Below are 24,535 nucleotides of genomic sequence, written 5' to 3' on the forward strand. Positions count from 1 at the left end.
GATTTAAATGGACCGAAGATCCATGCAATTTATTTAGTTGAGTTGCAAAAGATTTATGAGAAGATGGCATGATGACATGATGCAAAGCAAAAATAAAAGGGCAGGCACAAATGAAACACACGGGGAAACCCGGAACATATGGAAGTCTTCTCGAGCATCAGTCTCGGGGCGTCACATAATTCCTCCTGGTGATTCGTCCATTTGCTGCGTTCGTTTCAATTTATTACGGTGGTTCGTTAAAGATTCATTTTACTTTGTTATCGTATCAATTCATTTGTTGTTTCAATCCTACCGGCTGTTCATTGAAGACCTTCTCAAGTTTGCGCTATATATCTCTTCAATCTTTTAAAGAAGAATAAGTAGTATGCCAAATCTGTTGCTTGTCATCAATTTAAATTGGTGAAGGATACACATAACGTAATTCTTATTACTGTTTCATCCAAGTGATCTAATTTCTTCTTTCCAGAGTTGTTTACCATGTCACATTCTTGGTTCGAGATGCTTCATCTTTTATTTTCGGAGTCACAACTCTCTCAATTATCTCGTCGCGAAGCTCCATCTAAATCATTGCAAGGCTTCACCTTGTTCTTTCAACTTCTCTTTCTTTCTATCATACTTTTGTTATCGGAGTTCTTTATGTAGGCTCTACATGGTGGTTCGTCAAGGATTCCTTTCATTCTTCTATTGTTATTCAATATTCCCTCTCGAAGTTAAGTTCCGCCAAGCTATACTCTAAAATTAACATGGTGCTCAACACATGTTTTGTTTTGAGGTTCTTCATCTTGCATTCCAAAGTGCAGTTCTTTCTATCTCATCTTTTGAGGTGGTGTTATGTCATTCTTGATAATTTCCCTTCGTGTTTCATGATTCAACAGCTGTCAAGAATGAGATAGTTAAACCCAACAATTTCTTCGAGCATGAGCTATTCTTAATCCATCAATCTCTTTGTTGGAGTTATCTTGGGTTATATTTCACCTAAAGCTTTCCCTAAGGATTGTTGCTATTTATGGTGCTTATAAATGACCCAAGTTCTTCATTTATCCTCCCGGTGAAATAAGTTTCCCGTCCCCTTGTTGATATCAATCCAATCTATTGTTTCCGTTAGTGGCAGAATTTGACCTCATAATTTTGAGATGTTTTACATAAGCCCACAACAACCTTATTCTTTTGTTGTTTAATTTTCAACAACTCCATTCAAATCCTTCTTTCTAAGGATGCTTTCAATTTCATTTGCGGTAGGATTTGTCATTTGTTCACCGTTCTTTTCTCAATCCAGCTTCTATTCTTTCATTCCAGAGGCATGATGATGTTGCTCTCTTTAACCCATCATCTCATTTTGTAAAGATCATGTTTTTTCCTTTCCTTATCCATTCAACCGGAGTGTCGTGCCCTCCATTCAAGTTCTCTCATCTTATCATGTTTTGCTTCCCTTCTCAACCGGAGTGCTGTCTGAAATCTTTCCTACCCCTTGTGCCATTCTTTCAATAGTTCCAGAGGCACTGTGTTGTTGATTTCATCAAGTATCCTCTCATCTTGTCAAGTTCATGTTCAATTCTTTCCATTTACAATCGGAGTGCTGTCCAAATTATATCATTCTTATTCCTTCTCTATCTTGTTTTAACCGGAGTGTTGTGTCTATCATTCCTCTTCTATCCGGAGTCTCATCCAAGTGCTTTCATTTTGCCAAGTTCATATTCTATGCCTTCCTATTTCCAACCAGAGTGTTGTCGTAATTGATCTTTATTGTTCCTTGTACATCTCGTTTCAACCGGAGTGCTTGCATGTACTTCTTGTCCGTTGTACTCGTCATTCATAGCTTTGCAAACTCCAAGGCTCACATGGTGTTCCTTGTTTCTCTTTTCTACCGGTGTGCTTTCATATTCTTTTGGACCGTTAAGCTCTTGTTTCATGTCCTTCAACCTACAAGGTTCTCGCAATGTTCCTTGTTCCTCTTTTATAACTGAGTGTTTTCAACTTCTTGCATCTTTGTTGGATTCCTTCTTTCAATTTGTTTAACCTCTCAAGGTTCGTTGGTTTCACTCTTTTGTCAAAGAAGAAACTTTGTTTTACCTCTTGCTCTTCCGCTTCTCTCCGGTGCCATTCTTAGATCTCGGGACGAGATCTCTTGTAAGTGGAGGAGTGTTGTGACGCCCCGAGACCTATGCGCCAGATGTCTCCCAGTTATTCGCCGTCGTTGCCATGTCATTCTGCTTGCGTGTTGCATTTTGCCATGTCATCATGTGCACTGCATCCTCATATTTTCCAAAACTTGCATCCGTCCCGGTCTCCCTTTTCCTTCTGTTGTCCTTTCTGAGCCCAGACACACTCGCATGCGCCCGCGGCACGTCTGAAATATTATTTTATAAGTGGCAGGAAAATGTTCTCGGAATGGGATGGAAGTTGGCGTGTAGTGTTATTATGTTGTCAGTAGGCCGCCTACCAAGTTTCATCGCATTCGGAGCCCGTTTGATAGCCTAACCGTTAAACATATAGTGGCACTATAACTGGTCCATCGCCGGACGTTTTTGGTCTCCGAAAACTGCTGTCGGGCCTCTCTCTCTTTTCTCTTCCACGGCCCATGGCCTCTCCACACAACCACAATCAGCCCAACCGCAGCTCGCTAAAAACCCCCTCTGACCGGAACCGTTCGATTGCGATCGGAGGGTCCAAAAACGGCCTCAAACCCACCAAACCCTAACCCCTTCCTTATATAACACCCCCACATGCCAATTTTGGCCTCCTCCAACCCCCTACCTTGTTTTCTATGCCCCAATCATCAGCCGCCGGTGACCTCTTCGTGTTCCGTGCCGGCCACCTCCTTAGCGGCACTTGGCGAGTCGCTAGTGGGCGCGCCGCCTCCAGCCGACCCCCTCCAGCCAATCGGAGAAGGCCATCCGCCCCCTGCCTCCCCGCGCCGCCGTGGCCCACCCAGGCCCGGGGCAAGCCTGCAGAGCCCAGCGGGGCTTGCCCCCGAGCATGTGCACTGCTGCCTCCGATCCAGATTGGGAGAGCCCCGATCTCTCCTCCCGCGCATCCCCGACATCCGTCGCCGGCGACCAAGGCCGCCGGAGCTCACCCGCCATGACCTCGTCGAAGCTGACACCGGCGACGCCATCTCGTCTCGCCACTAGGTCGGGGCCCCGTCCCTCTCCTCTCCCTTTCTGTCCCTTCTCTCTTTCTCTCCCTAACCTCTCTACTCTCCTCCTTGGTCAGCGCCGCGCCAGGGCTCCCTCGTCGTCGCCCCACGACGAGCCGTCGATGGATCCGGCCATCTCCGGTCCATCCCCACCGGATCCGCGTCGTCATCGCTGTTCCAAGCCCCGCCCTCGTCGGAGCCTCCTAGCGCCACCGCCCCTTGCCTCCTGTTCGTGAGCCAGGCATGAGGAGGGCGACAAGCGTGTTGATCGCGCGTGGTCTTCGCATGCGCCTCGGCCTCGCCCGCCAGCCCAACCGGACCAGTCGTCCTACCTCCTCCATCAATCTGGGCTTTTGGCCCATGGTGAGCCACCCACACCCTAGCGCCCAAGTGATCTGTACGCCCAGTTTCGGCCTGTGCCGGCTTTTTACTGTCCGACGAATTTCCTAAATAACCAGTGCATGTATATTACAGTTATGCCATCGCTTTAAAGTGCTCATACCTAAACAATGGTGCATCGGATTTAAACATGTCATATATGTAAACTACTTAGATTCCTGTCTAGTTTCATAATGTGCATCATGCATCCACGTTAAAAATGTTAAAAATGTTGTTTGATTAAATTTGCATATTGCCATGTTAAAATGATTTAATTCATAACTAATAACCGTAGCTCGGATTTAAATAAACTTTATATGCAAATGGGGTAGAAAACTTCCTAGTTTGACATGGTGCACTAATCTTGCATGTTTAACAATTCTAAAATATGGTTTAGGGTAGAACAGTACCAAATTCATAATATGCATATGGGGATTTTCCAGAATTGTTGTTTGTTATTTCCGGCCTCATTTAAACTTGCCTAAATAGTTGTTTACTTATGCCTCACCTCTTGCCATGTTAACCAACATTTAATATTGTTGGGTACATAAATGAGGGCAAACTAAATAACTTGAATGTGGTGTTTGGTCAATATGCAACTTGTCACATATTGAGCTCCACTTAACTTGTAGTGCTGTTTGTGCACTTGCCATGCCATGCATATTTAAACCGGACATGCATCATCCTTGGTTGTGCATCATGCCATGTTTATGCTTGTGTGTTTACCATGTTGCTTGCTTCTTTCCAGTTTGCTTCTCTTGTTAGCTTCGGTTTCGTTTCGGAGTTGTCAGGATTCGTTCGACTACATCCGTTTCTCTTCTTCATGGACTCGTTCTTCTTACTTGCGGGATCTCAGGCAAGATGACCATTACCCTCGATATCACTTCTATCTTTGCTTGCTAGTTGTTCGTTCCATCGCTATGTCGCGCTACCTACCACTTGTTTATCATGCCTCCCATGTTGCCATGTCAAGCCTCTAACCCACCTTCCTAGCAAACCGTTGTTTGGCTATGTTACCGCTTTTGCTCAGCCCCTCTTATAGCGTTGCTAGTTGCAGGTGCCTTGCAGGTTGTTCCATGTTGGAACATGGATATGTTGGGATATCATATCTCTTATTTAATTAATGCATCTATATACTTGGCAAAGGGTGGAAGGCTTGGCCTTTTGCTCGGTGTTTTGTTCCACTCTTGCCACCCTAGTTTCTGTCATAGTGGTGTTATGTTCCTTGATTTTGCGTTCCTTACGCGGTTGGGGTTATGGGACCCCCTTGACTGTTCCCTTTTAATAAAACTCCTCTAGCAAGGCCCAACCTTGGTTTTAACATTTGCCTAACAACCTAAACTTTTCCCTTGGGAGTTATGAACCCGAGGGTCATCTTTATTTAACCCCCTCGGGCCAGTGCTCCTCTGAGTGTTGGTCCGAACTGGGCGATGTCCGGCGCCCCCTGGGCAACCAGGGTCTCAGCTAACCCGACATCTTGCCCATCCGATGTGCCCTGAGAACGAGATACGTGCGACTCCTATCGGGATTTGTTGGGACATCGGGCAGTCTTGCTGGTCTTGTTTTACTATTGTCGAAATGTCTTGTAACCGGGATTCTGAGACTGATCGGGTCTTTCCGGGAGAAGGAATACCCCTCGTTGACCGTGAGAGCTTGTGATGGGCTAAGTTGGGACACCCCTGCAGGGTATAAACTTTCGAGAGCCGTGCCCACGGTTATGTGGCAGATGGGAATTTGTTTATATCCGGTGTAGAGAACTTGACACTAAACTTAATTAAAATGAATCAACCGCGTTTGTAGCTGTGATGGTCTCTCTTCGGCGGAGTCCGGGAAGTGAACACAGTTTGAGTTATGTTTGAACGTAAGTAGTTTCAGGATCACTTCTTGATCACTTCTAGCTTCACAACCGTTGTGTAGCTTCTCATCTTAGTCTTATATACGTATGTCAGCCACCATTTTTTCTTAGCACTTGCTGCAACTCCACTTCATTACCTTATCCTACCCATAAGCTTAAATAGTCTTGATATTGCGGGTTTTGAGATTGCTGAGTCCTCATGACTCACAGATACTACCAAAACAGTTGCAGGTGCCGATGATACCAGTGCAGGTGACGCAATCGAGCTCAAGTGGGAGTTTGACGAGGACCTTGGTCGTTACTATGTTTTGTTTCCTGATGATCAGTAGTGGAGTCCAGTTGGGACGATCGAGGATCTAGCATTTGGGGTTATCTTCTTTTCATTTGGTTTTGACTGTAGTCGGTCTACATGTGTATTTTGGATGATGTAGAATTACTTAAGTATTGTGTGAAGTGGCGATTGTAAGCCAACCCTCTTTATCTCTTTCTTGTTCATTACATGGGATTGTGCGAAGATGACCCTTCTTGCGACAAAACCACAATGCGGTTATGCCTCTAAGTCGTGCCTCGACACGTGGTAGATATAGCCGCATCGTGAGTGTTACAAGTTGGTATCAGAGCCATCCCCGACTTAGGAGCCCCCTGCTTGATCGAATCACTAACGTTGTTGAGTCTAGAACAAAAATGTATTGAGTCTTAGGATTATATATATCAGAGAGTAGGATTCTTTTTACTCCTTAGTCCCTTCGTCGATCTGGTGAGGCCTCCTGAGTAAATGTTTTGACTTTCCTTTCCTCAAATTTGACGAAAAAAATTAGGATCACGCGGGTATATTGGAATGGTTCCGGTATTCTTGCGACAAGAACATTGTTCTTGGTGCCTCCTGACATTTAGGGGTTGTGGCAGTGTCCTGGGGAGTTGAGCTCCGAGGTGTTGTTGTCACAATTTTATTGTTGCTGTTCTGGAATACCTGAGTTCGCCGACATCGAAAATCTCTTTTAAGCAGTTGTTGGTGAGATAACCTCGACGCCACCCAGTACTAGGGCAGGAGTTCGGGAGTATTGCCATAACTCGTATAACAAATGCTTTTTGAAAGTTTAGGTACACGATTTCCGGAGTTTTCTTGGTTATGTGTTGATGGATGGATATAGTTGGAGCGTAGGGCTTGTTAGTTGTGTGATATATATTGTGCCTCCCTGTATCCCCAACACCAGATTACATACCCAGAAAGTTTCGGGAGTTAATAGGTGGGAATTCAAGTAGCTCCTAGAATATCTTTCTGACATATGCATGATATGGGATTGGGTAAATATCTATCATATGTATTTGTTTGGGCTTATTCTGCAAGCCAAATCTTTGTTTTGTTTTGAGTTGTGGTATTCGAGTTGCTTCAATGTCAAGTGTTGATTCCATATCTTTCCTATGCGGTGTTCTCATATCCCTATGTGAATACTAATCCTTCTTATTTATCGAGATTGTCATCCCAATTCTATTTCCAACCGGTGCGCTTCTCTTTGAGATGATTCCATCATTCTCCCCACCGGCAAGATAATTTCTAAGTTTTCTCTATGGTGTTTCTTCCATCCGTCCCAAGTTGCCTTTTTTTTCTCGCCCTCCCACCCTTTTCTTCAAGGACTCATATATCTTAATCATGTATCCTTTTATTCATGTGAAGCCCCTTCATTCTTTTCAATCAATGGTCTTATCTGGTGATTCTCAGGAAGATGCTTGGGAGCTATAAGTTTATCATTCGTCTTTCTCTTTTCTTCTCTGGTGGATTCAATTCAAGTGTTTGGTGTTGATTATATCCCTTTCCTTGTTTCAAATGCTTTCTCGTGTTGGAAGTTCTTATCTAAGCATCTCTGGATCATTAACATTGCGATTCTTGTATCGAGAGTGCTGAAGATATCTCAGAAGATTCACGTTTCCATTCTCAATCTGTTCAAGTTATTTCGAGGTTGTTATCTCATTCGACCATTTGATTCAATCGGTGCAATCTCTCTTTTAAATCGTTCAATAGTGTATCTTTGAGTGGGCCCTAACCCACATGTCTTTTCCCAGGATCTTACCTGACTCTTCTAATTTTCCCAGTGCTATTCCTGATTCTTTTCGAAGTTTGACGTAAGAATGAATTATCATCAATCAGATGCCTTCTCTAAGACCGCTTTCAAATTCTTTTCATCGCTGATTCAACCTTTATATTCTTCATTATCACGGGGGCTACACTCAGGTCACGCCTGGCGCATGCCACCCCGCCAGGTCCCTCGGACCTGGTCGTCGCGCGCCCATCTCGAGCGGGACCTCGGTGAGGAAAGGTGAGGAAAGACATGGAGGTTTGTTTGTACATCAAGGGGGACTCCTGAGCATCGCGACTCAGGAGCCTAACTGTTCACGTAGCCCTCACCCCTTGGTCTCGGCCTGTGTAATACCCTACTACAGCTTTGTGATGGATTGCCTCGAGGGGCCGAGGATGAACTAGTATAGTGGATGAACAACCTCAGGAGGTGAGGTGTTCTTGGGCTCGATGAGATAGTGGGTGTTGGGGTGGTCTGAATGATCCGTCCCCTCTATTGTGGTGGCTAAGTCCTATTTATAGTAGCCTTGGTCCTCTTCCTAAATGTAGGCGGGAAGGGATTCCACAATGGCCAAATTCAAAGGGGAACAACTAGTACAAGTTATCCTGACAAAAGTAGTCTTCGCCTGCAAAGGCTCTGGTGGTGGCGCTGTAGTGGGCTCCACGATGACCTCCGTCCTGTCGTCCTAGCGGTGTTGATCTCGTTGCACCAATATGGAAACCTTTTCTTGATTCCTCAGGACTCCGTGCCTGCGCTTGCCTCCTTGGCACCAAAGAGGAAACTGGTACACTGTGCCCGCTGGTGCCTGCCTGGCCTTGGTCATCATGGCTCACGTCACGTGAACCTCGTGAGGTGCACCTTGCCTTGATATCTCCGCTCCTCGGGAGCCAGCCTAGTGAGGCCGCCCCCAGGGAGGTCTTGGTGTCATCCGCCTCGCGAGGCTGGGCCCCTCGCGAGAGTCTTGGATAGTTGTTGCTGAAACTGGGCCGTACCGAGCCGTCGATGGAGCCACGCTGTGGGCCGCAGGCAGGCAGGTCTGGGTACCCCCGTTCCCAGGACGCCGAAACATGACAACTATTTTGTAGCTGATTCCTTTATGCATGTTCGGTAAAATTTACATGGCAATTATCAAAGAAGTTCACCGCATTTCTAGTTCTTAGATCATTTAATGGCAAATCTAGTGGATTTCACATGGCAACTATAATAAATTGCACATGGAAAATCGAGTACATTACACATGGCCAATCTAGCACATTACACATGGCCAATCTAGTGGCTTCCACATGGCAAATATAGTGGATTCCACATGGAAAGTCTAGTGGATTCCGTATGGCGGATATATTTGGATTACACATGGCAAATCTGGTGGATGACACATGGCAAATGTAGTGGAATCCACATTTTAAATCTAGTGGAACCCACATTGCAGATGTAGCATTTTCCGCATGATAAATCTAGTAATATTTTCACATGGCAACTAGATTTGCTGTGTGGTTTACATGGCAATTAGCATAGAAATTTCACTGCATTTTTACTTACTACTGTAAGAGGATGTAGGCGTGTCCCCCATTCTTAGTGCTAGCATCATCCAAGTCCCTACTCCTAAAGTTTTTTTTTGCGATTTCTTAGTCCAACCTTTTTTTCCTCCCCATGATATCCAAAAGTGATCGTTTTATATTTATTGTTCAATCTTTTGCTATTTTGATTTTTTGATATAAAATAATATATGCAGATGGCAATTTATGTTATATTTGCATGTAAACTTGTGAACAAACCACATTTCAACATATGACCACACTACATGGCACCTACAAATTTCCTTTTTCGGGTGCCCTACCATTTTTTGTTGAAATTTACATGGCAATTATGAGATCAAGTTCACTGCATTTGTCAGTGCTTACATCACTAGCTTTATCTAACCTCGTTTTTACGTTCTTTTATGTGTGCAAGCAGATTTTGGTTTTATAGCATAAGAGGTTGATGGCATGTCTCCCATCATCAGCCGATGCCATGTGCTACCTCCCATTCCTGCATTTTTAATTTGCAAGTTTTCAGTTCATTATTTTTGTTGTTTTTTTGCATTGCTTTGTATTGTTATTTCACTCTTTTTTACCACTCTATAGTTTCATATCCGCTTTTTTCCATACCTTGATTTGCTCCTGCGAGTTGATGTTGGTGTCCCGAATCTGGAGAATCCGTAGTTCCTTCTGCTATAGTTTTTCCATGGGACTCCTAGTGGTGTAGTTGTATTGAAAGCCCATGCAAACAAATTTTTTGGTTATTCACGTTAGAAGCCAACAATCATACATAATGGCACCTATTTTGGGTCTTTTAAGGTTACAAATTACTGGAAACTCTCACTCAAAACATCAAACAATTACCATCTTATTACTACAAGCATGGCAAATCTTTTATTTGTAGTTTGTACCTATGTCCGCATATTGATGTAGTAGTGGCAACAACAATCTAGTTGAAATGAGTTCCTCATAGTCTAGCGCATCCCATGTGAGTGCTCCCATCGGTCCGAATAACCAAGGATTAGACCCATCTCCAAGATCCATTTGCTTCTTGTCTTTTTTGTTTTACCCTATTGAATGAACAAGCATGACATTTATGAGCAAGCATATTCTGGAGTTTAAATTAAAATCATATGGAATTTTTTGAGCCAACTAAGGGTGGCAAATATCACTAGAATGACATGGCAACTAGAAGCAGCAACTTGTGGCCATTTTTTCACTGTCTTCCAGGGTGGCAACTATAGCTTAAATGGCACGATAATGAAGTGCAAATAGAAATAGCAAATTAATTATAGTGTGGGTGGAAAATATTACTAGAATGACATGGAAAATTAACTGCAACGAGACTACACTACAAAAAAAATACACTTCTGTGATGATACGTGTTTGTCACAGTAGGTCACATTTTCTATCATGCATGTACATCCATGACGATTTTATGAAAGAATCAAGATAGTCATACCTGTGCTGTCATAGAAGTGTTCCATGACATTACCAAAATTATCATCACGGAAGTGCCCACTTCCATGATGATAAATCGCGCGTCATAGAAGTGCTTTCATCAATGGTAAATGACACGTGGCATCCACCGTAACGGGTCGCCGTTAAGCTATCGGGTTCCGATTTGGATCCGATAACCCGTTAACATCCCGGACCAATCAGGATTTTCCACGTGTAAAATTCTCAATGGCCAAAGGAAACCACATGTTGGCTCACGGTTGGGACGGATGTCGTCCACTCATTGGTCCGCAAGCACCTATGATACATCTAAATGTGGCACGACCCAACAGAGGCCCATTCCGGTGAAAAGGCCGGCCCGTTTGACTTAGTCAAAAAGTAGCGGGTCGGCCCATGGAAAGCCTGTTAACGGCCTGTTCGCATATAGCCCATTTACAGCCCGCTAACTCATGACCCGTTATGGCCTATCCGAATTGGGCCCAGTAGCGTCATCTGGGCCATCCAATATGATTCCATCCCGTTCTAACTTCCGTCCCATGTATGGCCCATGACGTCTTTCAGCCCATACGAGGCCCTTTGTAACTCTGGGCCCATTAAAGGCCCGAGGTGAAACTGGCCCATAATGAATAGTGTATCACTTTATACCCATTAATGGCCCATTATTCCGTAGGCCTTCTCCAGCTCGTGTTACCTTTTAGCCTTCTAAGGGCCCATTTATTCTTGGGCTAATTTCTAGAATTCAGTTACTCATGGTTCGTTACTGGCCTGTTCCGCTTGTGGGCGAAATTTGGCCCGTGGTTACAGTCGGCCCGATTGTGGCCTATTGACCCGTTGGGCTGTTTTCATAGTGTCATCAAATACGGCGTGTTAATGGCCCGTTATGGCCAGGCCATAGACAGACGATTTCCACTCTAGCTTTTCGGTCCATTTTGTGGACCGTTATTGGTCCATGAATAGTATGGCCCATGTGTGGCCAAATGATTATTCGGCTCATAGAAGGCCCATGGATCCTACGGCCCGTAAGGGGCCCATGGTCACTACATCAGGTAGCAGGACCATGGTTACAACGGCCCATGTGTTGCCATGGTTATTGTGGCCTAGTTATAAAAATAGGTTATTGTGGCCACTAGAAAAACGCAGAAAAAGAACTGAAGTGACTACAAGCAAACAACTAAACAAGACAATAAGGAAATAAATAAATGAGCAACTAACGCTAGGCTATTACGGCTGTTACACATATTACATCCACTGGGCATCAAAGTTCGCCACCAGTGCAAATATAGGAAACAAAGCAGCATATTACATACACTGACCGTCTAAATTGGCCACCAGTGCAAATAAACGCGGCAACAAAACAAGTCCATAACTGAAACAACTTCAGAAGAGCTCAAGAAATGTTATCTTGGGTATCCACCATGCTGGCAATAAGCTTAGCAAGTTTATTAGCTTTCTCTTGTTTGGCACTAAAATCCTCCAACGCTTGATGTTGCACCAAAAAGTATGCATCTGAATTCCACAGGGACTTCCGCAGTCCTTCGGCTTCTTGTCGCAGCAAAGCTGATCGATGTCTTTCAGCTTGTAGTTCACACTCAAGAAACCGAACTGATTCAGATAGTGAGTTCAAATAGCTTGTGCCAACGGTAGTGGCTGTCGGCATTCTGGGAACCGGGGTACCTAGACTTGCCTACCTATGGCCCATGGGGTGGCTCCATCAGCGGCCTGGTATGGCCCACCTCTAACATCGACAACACAAGACCCCTGCGAGGGGCCAAGCCTCGCGAGGCAGACGACATCAAGAACTCTAGAGGCTGGCTCCTGAGGAGCGGAGACTACTATGCAAGCGCCCACCTCGCGATGTCCGGAGGAGCTGTGCGGCCTCTTCATCGCACGCTTCACGGCACCAGCGCCCCATGCTGTCATGGCCCTCCTTGGCAGCTCGTAGGTGCCGGCCTCGGACTGTCACATCAAGCAGTTCTTCCGTCAGCTGGGAGCCGCACACGCGCAACGGGAAGCTCCTCTAGGCTAGGGGGCGCCTAAGGCTGACCTCACCTTCGACACAAGGGACCACCCCGCGACCACGGCTGGCGCCGGCGCGCTCCCAATGCTCTGCACCCCCACCATCTGCAACATAGCAGTCACCAGGACCCTCATTGATGGCGGCGCTGGCCTCAACGTCCTCTCCGTGGAAGTGTTCGGCCTGCTTCATGTGCCCTACGACCATCTCCTCCCCACCAAGCCTTTCTCTGGGGTCGTTGATAGCTCCACCTGCCCTCTAGGGAAAATCCACCTCCCCATCACTTTTGGCACACGCGACAACTACCACACTGAGCTCATCGACTTCGACATCGCCCACATCAGCCTCCCGTACAATGCCATTAATGAGTACCCGGCCCTGACCAAGTTCATGGCGGCAACCCATCCTGGTTACAACCTCATGTAGATGCCGGGGAGCAGCGGTGTCCTCACCATGGAGGGGGATACCAAGGATCCACTCTCAGCCCTCAAGATCGCCTTTAGGGCCGCGGCGGCCGTGTGGCCTGGCAGGGAAGGGGCTCCGGAGGGCCTGGGGGCTGCGCTAGCAAAGAAGCAGTTGTTCTCTCAAGACAAGGCTGAAACGACGCAGGTGCCGGTCGACTAGGACACGTAGTCGGGCTCTACTTTCGCCATAGGTGGCAACCTCCCTTAGGACCAGGAAGAGGCGCTGGTCAGCTTCCTCCGCGTGAACAAGGACGTGTTTGCATGAGAGGCTGTGGACCTGGTCGGGGTTCCGCATGGGGTAATCGAGCATCACTTGATGGTGTGCCCCAACGCACGCCCAGTAAAGTAGAAGGCGTGGCGGCAAGCCCCAAAGAAGCAGTTGTTCATCGTTCAGGAGACCCGCAAGCTGCAAGAGGCCGACGTCATTCGGCAAGTACGACATCCAGATTGGATGGCGAACCCAGTTATCGTCCCCATGAAGGGCGTGAAGGAGCGCATGTGCTTCGATTTCACCAACCTCAACAAGGATTGTCCTCAAGACCCGTTCCCTCTCCCACGCATCGATCAGATCGTCGACTCCACCTCCGAGTATGATCTACTGTGCTTCCTGGATGCCTTCTCGGGCCATCACCAAATCAAGATGGCGGTGCAGGATGTTGAGAAGACAACTTTCTTGACCCCGTGCGGGGTATACTGCTACACCTGCATGCCATTTGGAATGCGCAATGCCGGAGCAACTTTCCAGCGGCTGATGCACATCACCATGGGCTAGCAGCTCGGGAGGAATACCGATGTTAGGACCCCGATCCTAAGTCACACCGATCTAGCATGTAACACATCATATCGCTTTGCGGCCTCACACACGGTATCCCCACGAGTGCCACCTTACCTGGCCCGAGACCGTTTGAGCCTTTTGGCTCACGTATATGATAGTGTCGCTAGCATCCATATGACAGAGAACCCGGTCCGACATGTCTAGTCGTAAACCCAAGGTGGCACTAACTTACAGGGACATGCATACATGACCCAGCAACGAACGTGTCGGTCATCAACGTATGAACCCAAGTCGTAGCAAGCTACAAGGACTTAAAGGAACAACACATGTCATTTCCTCGAAGGGACAGACACATGAACGAAGAAGGACACATGCCGGCCAGCCTAAGTGTTCCAGAGCAGTAGCAAGCTACCATGGCTCAGTGGAAGCACTAGGAGACATTTCCCCATAAGAGAGGCTACCAAGAATAAACAACTAGGTTGTCGGATCCCACACATACCAAGCATTTCAATAACATACACACAATATGCTCGATATGTGCAAATACAACATGGCATCACAACAAAACTCTATGACTCAAAGTATTTATTCATTAGGATCCGAAGAGCCAGATATTACAAACATGGGTCTGATGACTCAGCATTCAAGTCATACAAGCAACAAGCATAGGGGGAAGCATAAACATGTCTAAGTATAGACATCTGAAAGGAGAGAAGGCTAGTAAGCCTATCTATCTACAAGAACCTCTAAAGGGTACAAGATCATAGCTGAGGTAACAAGCTAAATGTCAAAGTTCACACGAAACTACTAGTAAGACTGAAGTCTCTCTGCAAAAACATTAATTAAGCAAACATGAGTACAAATGTACCCAACAAGACTTACATCATAACTAGCTACATATGCATCAGTATCAACAAAGGGGATGGTGGAGTTTAACTGCAGCAAGCCAGCTTTGACTCAGTGGCTATCATGAACTACGTCTGTAAGTAACTCTTTTGGGGTGGTGCACATGAGTCCACATATTTACCAAATCAATACACCACTATGGATCCACTCTCGTCTCCCTACGAGAACGCCATCCATAGCACTCACACTTATCTTGCACATTTTAGAGTATCCACTTTCACTTGTCTATGAATTGTATAAGCAACCAACTAGTCCTTTACCGCGGACACGGCTATTCGAATAGATGATGTTAAACCTGCAGGGGTGTACTTCTTCACACATGCTCCCGCCACTTACCACCATGTACACGTCGTGTATCTCGACAACCTTCAAGCGGAAGCCTGGCAAGGGAGTCGGCCACGACCTGACTAACCACACAAGTCTCTAGTCCAGGTTTATCGCCTATTCGGGTTCCATCCGCAAGGAGATCCGGCCGAGGTTTCACTCACAGCCCCAAACGATGAGAGCAGGGTTCCCGAGGCACCAAACGGGTGGCTCGGTACACCGTGCCTCGTGTCTCTACGACATCATAGCCCACCCGTAGGGTCAGCACTATGCACGGCCCCCAACACGTATCCTACAAACACCAGAAACTAGTTGCAACTCCTTGACAGAGAACAAGGGCGATTAATAAGTCAAGAGAGTCAATTAAGGATCCCAATGTGTGGTAGTTGCTGATCTTAAATCACACATATAGATCTCAGTTCCTAAGGACGGTTCCAATGAAACAACCCACCATGTACTCCTACATGGCCTCTCATCGATACCTTTACCAAATCGTGTTCACGCACTTAGCTCTCAACAGTAGGACATGTTCACACACCTCCAATTCATCCCTGATGAATCAGACCTAACTCAACTCTAAGCAGTAGCAGGCATGACAAACAAGCATGAATGAGTAGGCACATCAGGGCTCAAACAACTCCTACTCATGCTAGTGGGTTTAATCTATTTACTGTGGTAATGACAGGTCATGCAGAGGAAAGGGGTTCAACTACCGCAACATGTAACAGATGAATCATTGTTGTCCTAATGCAGTAAAAGAGAGCAGGAGCGAGAGAGCGGGATTGTATCGGAATTAGCAAGGGGGGTTTTGCTTGCCTGACACTTCTGAAGATAGTATAGTTCTTCATCAGTGTCATCGATCTCATCGTCGGAACCATGTCTACTAAGAGGGGACAAATACCGACAACAGAGAAGAAACACAATCAATGCAATGCAACAATATGATGCATGATCATGACATAGCAATATGCTGTGGTTTGAGCTAATGCACCTAGCAACAATTTAAATGAAGTTGGTTTGAATCCAAGATTCAAATTCAAACTCCATATGTGGATATGCAAATGCCATTTATTTGATTTGTCCTAAACAGAAGCCATAAGTTGTTCTAACATGCATGGAAATGGTACAGATGGATAGATTGGATTTTTCTGGTAATTTTTCATATATAAATCTTTTCCATTGGAGTTGTAGATTATTTTCTATGTTTTTTAGAAGTTTTATGCATTTTCTAGAATTTTCTGAATTATTTTAAATCCAAAAAACCATTACTACGTCAGCATGACAACAGCATTGCATCAGCAGGTCAACTGGGTTGACCCAGGTCAAACCTGATGGCAGGGACCCACACGTTAGTGTCTCAGGGCTGGTTCGGGTGGATGACAGGTGGGGCCGTTCAATGTTGACTTGGACAAAGTCAAAGCTGACACGTGGGGTCCGCAAGATTAGCACTAATCTAAATAGGAAATTTAGACTAACCTAATTAGGCTCAGGGACCCACATGTCATCAACACAGGGCACTAACTAAACATGATTAGCACCTAAGCTAATGGTGCCACATCAGCTGCCGGCGTTTAGCCGCCGGCGACCACAGACCGCGACGATGCCCGTGTTGGGTTTGCTCTACGGGGCCACCGTTTGACACACAGAAGGACACGTTTGAAAGAGGGGAGTGAGACACATCCGCGGGTCATTGTGGTTCGAGCGGGGGTGGACGGAGTCAACGTCGATAACCAAAATGGCGGCGGCCAGAGTTCGGGCGGGGTCGGGTTTGGCGCTACGGTGCACGGGAGGAGGAGCTGGCGAGGTCCGCGACTTCTTGGGAGTGACATGAGTGCGGTGACACGCTCGGTTTGGACGGAGGCAAGCCAAAATGACAACGACGACATGTACGGCGTGGCGCGGTCTCGGCCGCGATGGAAACGAGGTCTACGCTGAGCTATTGAGAATGGGGGTAGGGGGGTTCGGTAGAGGAGCTCACAGCGAGTTGGATGAGGGTCTCAGCGAGCTCGAGAAGGTCTGGAGTCGTCGGGCCGGCGGGTGCGATCTCTGGCGTCCGAGCTTGAAGGCGATGATGATGAGGACGTTGCGGTGCGTCCAGTGACGTGCAGCTGGTCGAGGTGGTCGAGGGAGTCGAGGCAGAGCTCGTGGACGCGTTAGCGAGCCGATAGGTGGATGGTGGACGTGGCTACGGCGAGCGGTGGCGACGGCTGCACTCGGTGGAGAGAGCAGGGGAGGGGAGAAACACGGGGAGAGTGCGAGGTGGTCGGGGAGGTTGCGTGGCATGCGCGGAGGCATCCAGGGCGTCGGGGACGCAGGCAGGCAGGTGGCATGGCAGCACGGCCGTGCACGCGCGTCGGGCACGCGCTCAGCGTCCGACTGGCGCGGTGGAGACGATGACTGGAAGTTGGGCCAGTGGGCCGCACCGTTGGGCTAGGTAAGTGGCCAGGTATTCTCTCTCTCTCTCTCTCTCTCTCTCTCTTTCTAATTCATTCTGTTTCTGTTTTCTATTTTATTTACTCTGTTCTGATTTAGTTTAGGCACTAAATCATTTAAATAAATTCTGAAAATTATTTTGGAGGTTACCTGAATTATTTCAGAGCTCCACAAATAGCTTCAGAATTATTAGAGCCACAATTTATTTTATAGCATTTAATAGCTCCAATTCAAATAAGTAATGAATTAAATCAAAGACCACAAATGCCATGGAAAAATGTGCATAATCTCTGCATAAGGTTTCCACCCCTTTCCCTAAATTATGAACATTTTTGAAGGGCATTTTGTGTCATTGAAAAAGATTTTGGATTGAACCTAGTTGACTTCTGATATGTCTCCAACGTATCTACTTTTTCTCACGCTTTCCCTCTTGTTTTGGACTCCAATTTGCATGATTTGAATGAAACTAACCCCGGACTGACGCTGTTTTCAGCAGAACTACCATGGTGTTGTTTTTGTGCAGATATAAAAGTTCTCGGAATGGAACGAAACTTTTTGAGGAATTTTTATATCAATAATAAGAATTTCTGGAGCAAGACCTACCGGAGAGGGGCCCATGGGTGGGCACAACCCACCAGGGCGCGCTCCCCTCTCCTGGCGCGCCCAGGTGGGTTGTACCCACCTGGTGGCCCCGCTGACGACCCCCGTGATACTATAAAATCACATATTTCCAAAAAATCAGGGAGAAAGAATTAGCACGATCCACGAGATGGAGCTGCTGCCAAGCCCTATTCTTCCTCGGGAGGGCAGATCTGGAGTGTGTTTGGGGCTCCGGAGAGGGGGATCTTCGTTCTTCGTCATCACCAACCCTTCTCCATCACCAATTCCATGAAGCTCCCCACTGGGAGTGAGTAATTCCTTAATAGGCTCGCTGGTCGATGAGGAGTTGGATGAGATTCATCATGTAATCGAGTTAGTTTTGTTAGGGTCTTATCCCTAGTATCCACTATGCTCTTAGACTGATGTTGCTATGACTTTGCTATGCTTAATGCTTGTCACTTTGGGCCCGGGTGCCATGATTTCAGATCTGAACCATTTATGAATTTATCATTATATCCATGTTCTAGATCCGATCTTGCAAGTTATAGTCACCTACTACGTGTTATGATCCGACAGCCCTGGAGTGACAACAACCGGGCCCACTCTCGGTGATGACCGTAGTTTGAGGAGTTCATGTATTAACTATGTGTTAATGCTTTGTTCTAGTTCTTTATTAAAAGGAGGCCTTAATATCCCTTAGTTTCCAATATGTACCCCACTTCCACGGGAGGGTAGGACAAAATATGTCATGCAAGTTCTTTTAATAAAGCACGTATGACTATTTACGGAATACATGCCTACATTATATCAATGAACTAGAGCTACTGTCGTATCGCCCTAGGTTATAACTGTCACATGATGAATATCATCCAACAAGTCACCGATCCCATGCCTATGAACTTTTCCATATTGTTTCTGCTAAGTTACTACTACTATCATCGCTGTTACACTTGCTACAAAATTACTGCTATCACTGTTACTATTACTATTGCTGCTGTCACTACTATCAAAACTATCAAACTACTTTGCTACTGATCACTTTGCCGCATGTAATTAATCTCAGGTGTGGTTGAATTGACAACTCAGCTGCTAATACCTTCAAATATTCTTTGGCTCCCCTTGTGTCGAATCTATAAATTTGGGTTGAATACTCTACCCTCGAAAACTGCTGTGATCCCCTATTCTTGTGGGTTATCAAGACCTTTTTTGGCGCCATTGCTGGGGAGCATCGCTATATTTGTTGAGTCACTTGGGATTATTATCATATTAGCACTATGAAGAATATGAAGGATCCAAAGACTAAGATATTTCCCTCAAAGACGAGGGGAGGTAAGGAACAGCCATCCAGTTCTGCTTTAGATTCACCTTCTGTTATGAGTAAACTTGCAACACCACCACATGCTATTAATTCTGATATGTCGCAAGTTATTGATGATGCTACTCCTACTATGAATGATGCTTATAATGATGCTAGTACCTTGCTTGATAATGATGATGTGCCACTTGGTGAATTTGTTGATAAACAAATTGCTAGAGTTATATAACATGATGTTGTTGAATCTGATGATGAGCTTGAAACTGGATCTCCTGAAACACCTGCTAGAACTAGCCCTCCTAGATATGAATTGCCTAAGGTACCGGAAGGTTATGTTATGAGTGAAGAAGCAACTAGAGATATTCTTGCTTGTAATGATAGAGATGATCTAGAGAAATTACTACACAAGTATAAAGAAAAATCTCTGAATGCTAGAATGAAATGTGATCCTAAGTTTGCTACTTCACCTATCTTTATTGATGATAAGGATTATGAATTCTCTGTTGACCCAGAGTTAATTACTCTGGTTGAATCTGATCCTTTCCATGGTTATGAAACTGAAACTGTTGTGGCACATCTTACTAAGTTGAATGACATAACCACCCTTTTTTACTCATGATGAGAAAACCCGCTATTACTTTATTCTCACATTATTTATGTTATCATTAAAGAGTGATGCTAATGCTTGGTACGATACTCTTGCTCCTAGTTGTGTGCGTAGTCCCCATGATATGATTTATTACTTCTCTGAAAATTATTTTCCTGCTCATATGAAACAAGCTGCCTTACAGGAAATATTGAACTTTGTGCAAACTAAAGAAGAGAGTCTACCACAAGCTTGGGGGAGGCTTTGCCTGATCACCCTCTTAAGAAAAGTGAAATTCTTGATATCTTCTATAATGGACTAACCGATGCTTCTAGGGACTTCCTAGATAGTTGTACTGGTTGTGTTTTCAGGGAACGAACTGTTGGACAAGCTGAAGAAATATTGAATAACATATTGGAAAATCATGATGATTGGACTATTCCTGAACCACCGCCTAAACCCACTCTGAAGAAGAGGGGTATATTATATCTCTGTCCTAAAGATATGCAAGAGGCAAAGAAATATATGAAGGAAAAAGGTATTAAAGTTGAGGATGTTAAAATTTTACCTCCCATTGAATAAATACATGGGCTTAATACACCACCAATGCCTAAGGTGGTAGAGGTAAATTCTCTTATGAAGTTTAATGATAATGATAATCCTCACAATATGCATCCTAGTCAATGCCTTTATGAGTTTGAAAACTACATTGGAAAACAAGATCACTTCAATGCAAATGTTTTCAAACAATTGAAATACAATTATGATATGATTTCTTGCTTGAGTGACTTGTTCTTTAGAATATCAAATGATGTTAGAGGTGTTGGAAAGCATGCTTCTATGGTTCAAACTCAATTAGAACAAGTAGTTAAATCTCAAAGAGAATTGCTTGATGAAATGAATAATAATATGCATGACTTTGTTGTTAGAGTTGCAACTAGAGGAGGTAAAATGACTCGGGAACCACTTTATCCTGAGGGACACCCTAAAAGAATTGAACAACATTCACAAAGAGCTAACACTAGTGCACCTAGTCCTTCTAGAAAGAAAAAGAAAAATGATAGGACTTTGCATGCTTCTAGTGAACCTGAAATAGAGAAACCTACTGATAATGATAATGAAATTTCTATCTCTGATGCTGAAACTCGGTCTGGTCATGAACACTCACCTAATGATAAAGAAAAAGATAATGATGAGGCTCATGAAGACTCTCAACCAATCGATAATAAAGAACCAGAAAATGATGTTGAGATAGAACCACCTGTTGATCTTGATAACCCACAACCTAAGAATAAAAGATATGACAAAAGGGACTTTGTTGCTAGAAAACACGGTAAAGAAAGAGAACCATGGGTTCAAAAAACTATGCCTTTTCCACCCAAGTCAACTAAAAAGAATAATGATGAAGAATTTGAACGCTTTGCTGAAATGCTGAGGCCAGTCTTTTTGTGTACTCGCTTGACTGATATCTTGAAATGCCTCCTTATGCAAAGTATATGGAAGACATCATCAGAAATAAGAGAAAAATACCGGAAGCTGAAATCTCCACTATGCTTTCTAATTATACTTTTAAAGATGGAGTGCCTAAAAACCTTGGAGATCCGGGAATACCAACTATACCTTGCTCTATCAAAAAGAATTATGTGAAAACTGCTTTGTGTGATTTAGGAGTTAGTGTTAGTGTTATGCCTTTCTCTTTATACAAAAGAGTTGACTTGAATAAACACACACCTACTGAAAGATCTTTGCAAATGGCTGACAAATCGACTGCCATACCTATCGGTATCTGTGAGGATGTGCCCATTGTTGTTGCTAATGTTACTATTTTGACTGACTTTGTTATACTTGAGATGCCCGAGGACGACAACATGTCAATTATGCTTGGTAGACCCTTCTTGAATACTGCAGGGGCTGTTATTGATTGCAATAAAAGCAAGATCTCTTTTCATATTAATGGTAATGAGCATATGGTGCACTTTTTGAAGAAACAATTCCAAGTGAATGGTATTAATGTTATTGAAAATTTCCGACAATCAATATTGGAAGTTTTCAAATACTTCTACCTACTATCAAAAAGAAATATGAAATGCTTATTGGTGGGGAAATGCATATCCACATTGAGGTAACTTAGTGATTTATGAAAGTTCTTCGGTTTCATGCTAATCGAAAGTGGTTGTTAATAAGACTTGATCAACCTTATTAATGGATCATTTTTGAATGGTATGAAGTTGATTAATTTACTAAGCACTACTTTCTGTCCCTACTTTTTTTCTCTATTTTTATTAGTTAAATAAAATAAAATACCATGTTTTATCTGTTTTCTGAATTCCCCGTGTAATAAAAAATGACCCAAAAATAAAAGTTCTCAGAATGCCGTGAAAATTTAATAAGTTTTTTTTTCTGAATATTTGAGAATTTTTTGTGCAATAAACATCAGAGGGAGGTGCACCAGGTAGGCACAACCCACCTGGGCGCGCCAGCACCCCTTGATACGTCCATTTTGCATCATGCTTTTATATCAATATTTATTGCATTATGGGATGTTATTACACATTATGTCACAATACTTATGCTTATTCTCTCTTATTTTACAAGGTTTACATAAAGAGGGAGAATGCCAGCAGCTGGGATTCTGGGCTGGAAAAGGAGCAAATATTAGATACCTATTCTGCACAGCTCCAAAAGTCCTGAAACTTCACGGATGATGTTTTCCAAATATATAAAAAATACTGAGCGCAAGAACTTCACCAGGGGGCCACACCCTGCCCACGAGGGTGGGGGCGCGCCCTACCCCCTGGGCGTGCCCCCCCCCCACCTCATGGGCCCCCTGGTGGCCCTCCAATGACCATCTTTTTCTATATGGACTCTTTCGATGGGAAAATAATCATAAGCCATCTTCTCGGACGAAACTCCGCCGCCATGAGGCGGAACCAATCTAGGGTTCTGGCGGGGCTGTTCAACCAGGGAAACTTCCCTCTCGGAGGGGGAAATCATCACCATCGTCATCACCAACGCTCCTCTCATCGGGAGAGGGCAATTTCCATCAACATCTTCATCAGCACCATCTCATCTCAAAACCCTAGTTTATCTCTTGTATCCAATTCTTGTCTCCAAGTCCGGGATTGGTGCTAGTAGGTTGCTAGTAGTGTTAATTACTCCTTGTAGTTGATGCTAGTTGGTTTAATTGGTGGAAGATCATATGTTCAGATCCTATGTGCACATTAATACCCCTATGATTATGAACTTGTTTATGCTTTCTGAGTAGTTACTTTTGTTCCTGGGGACATGGGAGAAGTCTTGCTATTAGTAGTCATGTGAATTTGGTATTCGTTCGATATTTTGATGAGATGTATGTTGTCTCTCCTCTAGTGGTGTTATGTGAACGTTGACTACATGACACTTCACCATTATTTGGGCCTAGAGGAAGGCATTGGGAAGTAATAAGTAGATGATGGGTTGCTAGAGTGACAGAAGCTTAAACCCTAGTTTATGCGTTGCTTCATAAGGGGCTGATTTGGATCCATATGTTTCATGCTATGGTTAGGTTTACCTTAATACTTTTGTTGTATTTGCGGATGCTTGCAATAGAGGTTAATCATAAGTGGGATGCTTGTCCAAGTAGGGCAACACCCAAGCACCGGTACACCCACATACCAAATTATCAAAGTACCGAAGGCGAATCATATGAACATGATGAAAACTAGCTTGACGATATTCCATGTGTCCTCGGGAGCGCTTTACATCATATAAGAGTTTGTCTAGGCTTGTCCTTTGCTACAAAAAGGATTGGGCCACCTTGCTGCACCTTATTTACTTTTGTCACTTGTTGCTCATTACAAATTATCTTATCACAAAACTATCTGTTACCACTTATTTCAGTACTTGCAGAGAATACCTTGCTGGAAACCACTTATCGTTTCCTTCTGCTCCTCGTTGGGTTCGACACTCTTACTTATCGAAAGGACTATGATAGATCCCCTATACTTGTGGGTCATCAAGACTCTTTTCTAGCGCCGTTGCCGGGGAGTGAAGCGTCTTTGGTAGGTGGAATTTGGTAAGGAAAAATTTATATAGTGTGCTGAAATTTACTGTCACTTGTTACTATGGAAAGTAATCCTCTGAGGGGCTTGTTCGGGGTATCTTCACCCCGACCAGTAGAGCAAAGAGTTGCTCCTGAACCTACTGAAAATTAAAATGATTGCTTTGAAATTCCTTTGGGTATGGTAGAAAAACTGCTAGCTAATCCTTTTTTAGGAGATGGAACAAAACATCCTGATGATCATCTAATATATGTGGACGAAGTTTGTGGATTATTTAAGCTTGCAGGTGTACCCGGAGATGTTTTTAACAAGAAGGTCTTCCCTTTATCTTTGAGGTGAGATGCATCGACATGGTATAGGCTATGTGATGATATGGAGTCTTGGAACTACAAACGATTGAAATTGGAATTTCATCAAAAGTTTTATCCTATGCATCTTGTTCATCGTGATCGCAAATATATATATATATAATTTTTGGCCTCGCGAAGGAGAAAGCATCGCTCAAGCTTGGGGAGGCTTAAATCAATGTTATATTCATGCCCCAATCATGAGCTCTCAAGAGAAATGATTATTCAAAATTTTTATGCTCGGCTTTCTGGTAACAATCGCACCATGCTTGATACTTCTTATGTCGTCTCTTTTATGATGAAGACTATTGA

Source organism: Triticum aestivum, chromosome 3A (assembly GCF_018294505.1).
Source record: "Triticum aestivum cultivar Chinese Spring chromosome 3A, IWGSC CS RefSeq v2.1, whole genome shotgun sequence".
NCBI lineage: Eukaryota > Viridiplantae > Streptophyta > Magnoliopsida > Poales > Poaceae > Triticum > Triticum aestivum.